Source organism: Equus asinus, chromosome 11 (genome assembly GCF_041296235.1).
Source record: "Equus asinus isolate D_3611 breed Donkey chromosome 11, EquAss-T2T_v2, whole genome shotgun sequence".
NCBI lineage: Eukaryota > Metazoa > Chordata > Mammalia > Perissodactyla > Equidae > Equus > Equus asinus.
The window spans coordinates 48,630,996-48,641,705 of NC_091800.1; positions in this window are offsets into that span (position 1 = coordinate 48,630,996).

Sequence of the window (10,710 nt, forward strand, 5' to 3'; positions counted from 1 at the left end):
CGTCAACAAAGGATTTGTCTTATTGCTAAATCTAGCTCTTCAACCCAGGACTTTATGGATCCCAGATCTGTATATCCAGTTGCATTTTTGACATCTTCATCTGTGTGGACAGACAAATCGTGATTCATAAGCTTTCCTCAAAATGACTCCCCTCTTTGGATCTGTTTCTCATCTAATTGCGCCCTTATCATCCAATTCTCTTCAAGTTGCCCAAACCTGAAAACTGCAAGATATCTTAAATTTATTTGATTACACTCAAGTTTAATCGGGCATCTTGTCTTATGAAGCCAAGGCTCATATGTATTTCCAGTCCAATTCCATGGTCTTGTGGCTTACTGCCCCTTCAAAACCCTCATCAATTAAGCTATTCCTAATCAGTCTTCTGGCTGGTTTGTTTTTCCAGCAATATTTTTCCACAATATAACTTACTTGATGCTGCCAGAATTATGTTTCTAGGACGTTAGATTTATTACACGTTACTTTGTTGAAAAGTACTGCCGCTTCTTAAAATTCTAAGCCAGGTCGTTTGCAGTCTTAGTTTTTGCCTAACTTTAAAACTTCATCTCTCTAAATCTTAATGTGATCTCTAGCCATACTTAAATATGTGCAATTTTTAGATCACAGTGTAGACTTTTATGCATGTTTTTCTGCCTGGAATATTCATCCCCTCACATTCACTCTACTCCCACACATTTATATCTCAAATCAAATGTCACCTTCCTTGACTCACCCCCATCAAGGTTAATGTCCAAAACATTGACTTGGCTTAACAAATTATATGATTCTGCACTGCCAACATTTGCTTGCCTGTGTTGTCCTTAATGTTTTGATCTTGAGGTATTTTTATTATTACAGGAATATACTAGATATCAAAAACATATTTTTAATGAATTAATGAATGAATGAACAATGAATGTTAACTTTTTTGAAAAAACTGTAATGTCCTTTGTATGATTGCATTTTCTCATGATGTTAGAGCATTTTTTCCTTTCATTGCTTTATTTTCACCAGTTAAGTGTATTAGCCCTGGAGCCAGAATAACTGGAAGCAAAGCCCAGCTCTACCATTGACTACATGTGTGACCTTTGTCAAGTTATGCAGCATTTCTATGCCTCAGTCTCCTTACATAACAGCCTAGGAATAATAAGCTCATAGATGTGTTGTGAAAATTCTTGTAAATTTTTTTTGGAAAAGTGCCTAGAACAGTAAATTTCATTATTATTATTACTATCTTCGATACTATTGCTAACAAAGAGGATGCTAAAAGTGACACTGTCCCAAAAATCTACCTTTTTTACTCCAGTTCAAAATCAATAGATCTAGTTAGTTGATAAATCATTATCCACAAAACAGAGGGATTGTATGTTTACCTAGAGCTATTGCTCATATTTGTGTGGTATCATTCAGAACTCCATAATAAATAAGAATATTTTGAACATATATCAAGTGCTACAGAATTCTCATCTAAGAATGTTCTCTCATGAAAGAGTTAGTGTTTCACAATGTCACCAATTTCAATGATGACATGCCAGAAATACAATCCAACGAATATACATTTTGAATAAATTTAATTAATACCTATTCCGGGACTCTCTGGTACTTTTATGGGCAGACTGTTATGTGTACATCTGAAGCACAGTGAGCTTACAGAAGAATAATGTAAAGTCATAGTCATGGTTCTTGAATTTTTCAGCCTATACTGAGAGCAAATACTTTAATTGTATATTGTTCTATTAATGTAAAGATCACGAGTGATGATCATAATATTCTCCTTATTAATCTTTAGAAACAAATAGCATAATTGCTCAGGGATTCTTTTTGGAAATAAGCATATAAGTTATATACTCAGTTGCTTTGAAAGGTAAATACAACTTTTGAAACTAAGATGAAGCCGGGTGCTTAATTATACTTTACACTTAACCCCTGAAATACCTGAGATATTTTACAGATATGCAGAACGGAGGAAATAAGCTTGAAAATGCAGTTGTCATGATTTTTTACAAATATGTTCTACTATGAAAAAAGTATTTTTTTCCTGAATCCAAAATTAGATATGCAGGCATTCTGTTTTGTTTTATTCTTGGAAGAAAGCCAAATGGCCATGATATGGGTGGGACTATAGCAGCGTAAACAGGCCATGTTGATGATCTTTATATATGGCATGTTTGCAACCACTGGCTTGCATACTAATGTTTGTTTCCAAATTTAATTAGAATGACTGGCATGTAGTATATTGTCTTAAAGGTAGCAATTCCTGAATACCACTTCTGTCTAATCTCTTAGTAAGTGGCTGCCGTCCATGTTTTGGGTTGTCATTGTGTAAATATAGTCAGGATACAATTTTATCTAAGTATAAAATATAAATGACCCTGACTTTTAACAAATGACATGCATTATATAAAATTTGCAGGCTTAATAAAACTACCCATTAGATAAAAGATGAAGTGGTCTTTTTACAGAGTTGAGCTGTTAACTGTGTGTTAATAAGATAATATTAACGCTAATTTTGGAGCATTTCAAGAGGAAAGAGTTAGCAATCATCTTTTCATTTTAAAAACAACAGTGGTGCTACTTGGTCTTGCAATATGATTATTTTTGAATGCCAGAGGATGAGTTCTTCATAATTTAACATTTTAATCATTTCAAGGTGATTTGCTTTTACCATGAGAAATCCTGTGTTGGCACTTTCCTCATATGTTTCCTAGGCATAATCACATATTAGTTGCAATTTTCTCTGCAACGTAAGATTTAATTATGCTAAAGAAAAATGCTTCTTTTTTAATAAAAGTTGTAAAATACCAACGGTATCCAGTTTAAACTAATACTAAGATTGGAAACTCATTACCCCTAAAAATGTCAGTTCTGATGAAGCATTTAAAAAAATTCTAAGAATCAAATTCAAAATGTCTTTACGAAGCTGTTTTATGGTAGCATGTACCATTGGAAATGTGATGAGTCTTCATGTAAAAGTGCTGATTTGAATTAGATTTAGAATGTATGTCATCCTCAATTAGCCTTTCCTTCATCAAAATGATCTCACAAACACGGAGAATGAATCTTTATTTCCTCCTTTGCACATGGGAGGTCATTTGTCAGATTTAATATACTTCTACCTATGTCTTCCTACATGCTTGGAGTTCAAGATGGATGACCATGGACTTCCAGAGAAAGTTTCTAGCTTAAAACTTAAATTAATTTTAATATAATGCCAAAACCATCCATATTGAGGCTAAAAATTAGAATAAAATTTACTAAAATAACATTGATTTATTTCCATTTGAGGGAAAAAACATTTTTTTTTTTGTCCTTTTCCCCCTCCCATAAGGGCAAGTTCGTATGATAGCAATAATCTAGGTAATCCAGGGCAGGAAACATTATGCAATGAGTTTTTTTTTCTTGAATCATCAGATGCTTTTATGATCTAGACTTGAATTAATACTACTGTCTGTGATTTTATATGAATGTAATCACTTATTTTATGGTTGTTTGTTTAAAATCATTTAGCTTAAGGACTTTTATAAATTAATGTCCCAACAGTTCAACAATTACAGTGACATTATAATACAAGTATTAATTTAGAGATTCTGAAGCCCATGAAAAATGCAATCTGGTGAGACTGTTGGTATAAGATTCATATACTGAACGGTTTCCCTGGAAACCTCCAAGACATGGTTATGGCTGCCTTATAAAGAAAGTTATATCCATTGATTAAGGAGCTATTTGCAAAGTCTAGTCTTTGCAAGGCCAGGCACTGAGGAGTTTGGATGGATATGAGAACACATGAGTTCTTACACTTATTACTAAGAATGTTACTTCTGCTGTGGAACATTTATACATTGGAAAACAGTTGAAAATAGCTATATTGGTTTGCTTGAAGGGAAAAGAATTAAATCCTTTTACAAGGCCTCGGGGAAGACATGGAGTATTCAGCCTAATAGCATCTTCAAGGTGAGAAGGCAGAACAGGATAATAGGAAAATCTTGGTTTCCACTTTGGCAATAAAATTGGTGGCTGTAAAATTTTGTTTTGAACAATAGCTGCTACTCACCATTTATAAAGTAGCTAGAAAATAATGCTACATACTGCATGTTTATGAAACATTCAGCTCTATAACACCTATAAAAATTCATAGCAAATTTTAGCATGTTACAACACAGTACTTTGAAAAGTTCAATGGAGGATTCAAAGGAAATGAAAATTACTTTATTTTCTCTATGGGGATAAGAAAAAGGTAAATGGAACAGTATGTATATAAATTTTTATGATTCGTAAAGAAATATGCTTTATAAATACAGGATTAAGAACAATTATTTCTCAACAGACATGTTAATTGGATTAGTATTATAACGTTGATGGCAACTGCTTTTTCAAATTTTAGGTGAAATAGTTAAAAAATAACCATAAAGCCACTGCTCTAACAAGCAAACAATCTATTAAGATGATTATAAACTCCGGTGGCATTTTAAGTTTCTACCTGAAGTTAATGAAAAATTAAACATTGTTTTATAATTTATATTTAAACAAAGTCATAATATTAACCTATGTTACAATTTCCAGAGAGTACAATTGTAGTTATTCTATGATTTAAATATTAAACTGGTTTATAGCATTTTAGGTTTATCATTTACTAATTTTACACTATAATCAATTTATATAGTCATATGCATCAGCTTGATAAATAAACGTGTATTGGGGCAAAATCTTTAATAGAATATGAACTTCACGTTTTTGGAAACAAATGATATAATGCCCTGTGGTCAATGTTGCAACAGAGAATTAAAGGTAAAATTTGGAGACAAATTATCTTGACGTTCATTATTTCTTGCATTTGAAAAAATGTATGTGAGTACAACACACAATACAAAATGACATTGTATTTTATTAACTTAGAATAATTTATTCTGAATTACATCACATAAACTAAAAAGGAAGGCTTCCTGTAAAAAAGATAATTATTTTCTTAGGGATGAAATACGCTATTAGACTTTTTAATAAAAAATTTCTGAGTTCAAAATATTGAAATAAATTCAAATACTTTCCTTTCTCTATAAACATGAGAGGACCTCAATCCTGTCATAACCCACAACCTCACCATCAGGAGTAACCAACATTGCCTCTTAATATTGGAAACAGTTCTTAGACAAATTCAAAGAGAAACCACGCAGATACTTGGTAAGGGAGATCTTTGAGAGAGGAAGTGAGAGAAGACAATAAAAATTTGTTAATCATAACATTTTTTATTCATCATGATTATTATGGGAGCCACGACGGTCTCAGTCTTGTTCAATACTGCACCTATTTTGTAGAGTCTTTGCTCGTATGGAACTTATGTTGTAACCAGGGGAGAGAGGCAACTAACACATAAGGTAATAAATAAGACAAGTTCAGTAGTGGGAAGCGCTACTGTGAAAAGAGAACACTGTAACAACTTAGAGGATGGACGGCAAGAGTAGACAGAGAAGGCCTATGTGGAGATTACCTTTAAGCCAAGACTGAAAGCTGTCAAGAACGAAGGCATGTAAAAAATTGCTGAATGGCATACCAGGTACAGGGAACTGAGATATTAAAGTTCTGACAGCAAGGAGCCGGGTATGTAAGAGGAACAGAGGGAGGGCCAGTGGAGCTAGAAGAGATTATGAAAAGGAAGACGAGGTAGGGCATGCAGGGATCAAATAGCAGTGATGATAACAATGACAACTCCTCTAACTTGCACTGAACATTTAATATTGGCAGCTGTGGTTTTAACATTTAACAGGCAGTTCTGTTGGGCCTTATATCTAAGGTGAGACTTTAGTTTTTATTAAAATTAAGATAAGAAAAAGAAATGTCTTTAAGTGATGTCCCTTAAAGTTATCTCTTATGAGATAAATTTTACTATAAAGCAGAGGAAATAGTGGGAAATATGGTTTCAGAGAGTTTTTCTCTTCTTGGAAATGATTTATTTTAAGGCATATTTGCATGAAGATGGGTGAAAAAAAACCTAGTGAAGAAAAGTCATGACTCAGTTTCTTCATCATTAAAATGGGGAAAATCATGATTTATTGTGAACATTAAATAAAATTTGTGTGTGTGTATGTATGTGTGTAGTACCTGGCTTATAGTAAGTTACCAAATATTAGCTATTAAAATGGTGATGATAATGGTGATAAAGGGGGGGAAAGGATATTAGAGAAAGAAATTACCACCACAAATCCTTGGGTAAAAGTGAGAGTACCATTTAGAGTCACTATACATCTTTAAACTAAATAGAAGGGAAGGTTGATATGGGTAGAAATATAACTTTGATGAATTTGATCATGTAAATTTCAGTTAATGCTCACCTACTTGTATCTGTTTTTATGAAAATGTAATCTTCGGATTCAAAGATCCTATTGAAGGAGGAAATGAGGTATTTGAGATGTGAAGAGAGGAAAATGTTGAACTAGTCATGTCACTATGGGAAATCGATGTTCTAGGGAAACAAGGCAAGACGGACAATGTTGAGCATCTTTGTGACATTGTTATTAAAGTATTTAAGGTTGATGCTTCTCTTTAGTAAGACTAAATGGTTAGGTGTAACTGACTTAAGTTATATAAAGTGGTTGCAAAGATCTTTAAAATAATTCTCTATGTTAGGGTTCCCAAAAGAGTAAACATGGGTGATTAACCAAAAGAAAAGATTAAAAGGACAAATTGTTGAAATTAGTCAAATAATCTTAAAATCCTTTCAGGATTATTTTTCTCCAAGTGTTTGCTTCCTGTTGGTATTTCACTTTCTGTTCCACATCTATAGCATCAAAGTACAAGCATCTATTTTACAGCCTCAATAAAATTTTTGTTAGATAGAACAAAAATATCTCCATTGATTGTATGTCTCTTAGGTCTCAGAAATCAAAATCTAGACAGAATGTACCTCTGACTACTTCAATAACATGAAAAAGAAAAAAGAAATGGTGAAGCATTACTCCTTAGTCATATCATCTCCAAACTAAACTGCAAATACAAAATGTTTGGTGTTACTGTAAGGTTCCAAGATTCCTGACTTAAAAATCTAATCACATACAGGGAAATTAATATTGTCAGAGTTACAAGCAAAGAGGGATTGGACTTAAAGTATATGATGTCCTGTGAAGAACTTGTTCCTACTAAAAGGAACAAGCTCTGCCTTAAGAAAAAAAAAAAAAAAAAAGAATCACATAAGACAGAAAGTAATTATTTCTGATTGATCTAGGAAAAGAAACAGATTAATTTAATGAATAACAGTCCATTTTTTTGGAAATAGTCATGGTTTGCTCAAATCTGATTTGTGGTTTGGCAATATATGACATTATACGAATTATTGTAAATATTATGCAGAGGTGTGAGTCATTGAAAATTCAGCTTCTGATGATAATTGTTACAAAATTTGGATGCAATATATTTATCAGATAACTTAGAGATTCCCACTGTAGTCAATATACAAACACACAGTGGGAGTCTGAGGAACTGACAATTAGAAATAAGAAGAGACTACTGTCAATAGATTTCTTTTACCATTAAGTTAGACAAAACCACAAAACTTACAAATAATAGTTTTCTCCTGTCTACCACCTACCTTTTTGGTTGTTGCTACCTCACTAATGTGTCCTCTTTTCCTTATCTTCTGCTATGTTTGGGTTTCTCCAAACAAGAGTACTGGAGCGAGATTTGAAGACAAAAGTAAAGTTGAGGCCACCTTCCTGCAGCTTTTTCTTCTAGAAAATAAGATCATCGAGGGGGTAGATGAGGAATGGCCAGACTCTGTGTTCCAATTATGAGTAACAGAGTCACGATGTCAAGAGGCAATTGTGGCAAGGACAGGCTTAGTGGCAGTTGCACGATCAGTGCTGGTGGTAACTGAAGCACCTTCCTGGCCCCTTGACCATAGAGATAGTAGGGTAGGCGCAAATGCATTTCTTCTCTAGCTCTACCAAAAATTTGTAAACATCAAAATACCCTGTGTTAAATTCCTCTCTGCCCAAAATATATAGAGTTGTCTCAATGTTGTTTCAATTACTGCAATGAACTCTGATACAACTGCTTTCCATTTCTAGTATGCTCTTTTATCAATCATCTTGTTTTATCCTAGAATAATGCTACATGAGGTAGATGAAGAAAATGAGACTCAATTTAAAAAAATAGCCAGTTTGTCTTCAACAGAATTTGTTAAATACAAACCATGTAGAGAAAACTCTGCTAAGGGATTTATATTTATTATCTTTAATACATATAACAATGCTTTTTGGTTGTTATTAATGCTGTCATCTTACTGATATGGAAGCTGAGACTAAGAATGGTTCAGTAATTTCTCCCAAAGTCACATAGCTGGTAAGTGGTATACATGAAATTCAGTGTAGGTCTGTCTGATTCTAAAGGCCTCATTTTGACCAATATGCTATGCAGACTTCAGGGGACGCCCAATTACGGAGAGGCGGATAGGAGGTGGGGAGAAGGGCAGAATTGATGTTGTATGCTGAAAAGCCTAAATGTCTCAGACCTACGCCACTCAAATTATAGTTCCGATACTTTCTACCTTTGTCATTTGGGTAAGGTAAATATGAATTTAGTCTCCACATCTGGAAAAAGTGAATAATTATTTCTATAGGACTATTGCAAGGGTTAAACAAAATAGCATACATATAGTTCCTAAACTAGCAAAGGAACACATATTGATTTCTTTTCCATCTCCCCACAGCTCAAGGTCACACATCAGCAAACTGCTATGTTATTTTTAGCAATATAGTATACATATATATATATATACTATATATATAGCAATATAATGTATTTAGCAATATAGTATATATATATATTTGGCAAATCAATGTACACATTGTTAAACATATGTTTTTATTAAACTTATATTTGATGTATTTCTTTATCTTCTTTTCACAATCAGTTCAATACTTAAGCTTAACAAAATAATATTCCAAACTTGAATAAGACATCTGATTGCAAAACATATTTATTGCCTAAATAGAGTGGTGGTGGAGGGGATATAATGAAGGCATTTTTAATTTATCCAACCAAAAGTAATTGTAAGAAAAAGCAAAGACTAAAACACCAATCATATTAATTTCATTGCAGGTGAATTAGCATGAACGACTGATAGCATTAGATGTATCATAAATTAATACCAATGATATTTAGCTTTAACAATGAATAATCATAGACACTGAAATTAATAAAAGGAAAAACAAATATATTGTCTTCACTCTAATTTCTAATAAAAACTTATATATTATAACTTAAATGTTTTACCTACGGGAGAGTAGAGTAGGAGATTTGCACATCTGATCAATATGAATAGTTTTTTCAAGTTATGAACTACAAGTTTTCCTTGTCTTATTTCCCACCAGAACATAAATATGGTTCTGAAAATTAGTTGTACCTTTCTGAATTCATATCTGCCTAATAAACATTAACCAAAGTCCTTTCAGTTTTAAGCTATAGAGGATTTTTCAGTAGAAAATGGCTAAGAATTCTGGCTTTGGAATCAGATAAACTTGAATTTTATTTTTAGCTCCAATACTGACTAGTTTCATGACATTGGGAAAGTTATTTAAAGTCTGATGCTCAGATTCTTCTCTGTAAATGGAAATAATAACCTGTGCTTCCAAGTATGCTGTGGATTAAATGAGGATGGATAGATATATACACGCAGATGTATATACACACACACGCATACCTACACACATCCCTTATCACATCTAATTTTAAATCTTAATTATATTAAGAAGATTCAAATTTTTACAAAGTCTAAAAAAGTTTCTTTTCTCTTGCTATTTTCTCCTTTAGTGATTATCTAGAGCAGGATTTATTAGAGTTTATAGGGGAAAGATATACTTTATTTTTTAGACTTTCACAATTAGACGATAATGTAATAGTTACGGGGAAGTTAACATAATTTTTTCTTATTCTCCTTAACTTACACAGAGTGATAATGTTTGGTTAGGTGAAATCCTGGTGGCTTCTGCTCAGAGAGTAAAATTGAATGAAACTTTCTAATCATGTTCTTGGGAATCTTTGCTCTCATGAGCTGTTTTTAAAATGGAAAATTAAAAAAAGGTCTTAAGACCAAATATAGAGTATTCACTTTTACTAAAGACTTACTAATTTCTTACGATCTAACCTATTACAATAATACAAAATCTAATACAATTTAGTTTCTCCCAATCACGTTGTTAAGCATATGCTTTCTGTTGCCAACTCACTTATTTCCACACGTTTGTTGTGTGGCAAGGATACTCTACATTCAGTTAACACTTATTTGATACTTACATTCTCTGGAATACTTTTGTGGCCCAGTTAAATGCTATACACAACTTAAGTTATTCTTATTTTTCACATGAGGAAATTATGTCAAGCCATTTAAAGATATTCAAGAAATTTTCTTTATCCCTTCTGGTATTGTCAACTTCTTCTTGTGTTTGTTAATAATATAGTTTAAATCTTGATTCTCCAATGCTAAGGCATCCAAAATACCAGTTAGCTAGATGAGTGATAAATACTGATTAGCTAAATTGCTAACGTATCACAAATTCAGGCCCCAGTAAATGTCAATCACAGTTGAAATTAACATTAAGAAATCTGATTGCTTACTTATTTTGCAAGTTTTCATAAGAACAAGTCTCCTGTCAGCACTGAAATGGAGAGAAAAGAAAGGCAAGAGAGGGAATAGGAGTACAAGAAAGAGGAAGAAACAAATGAAGA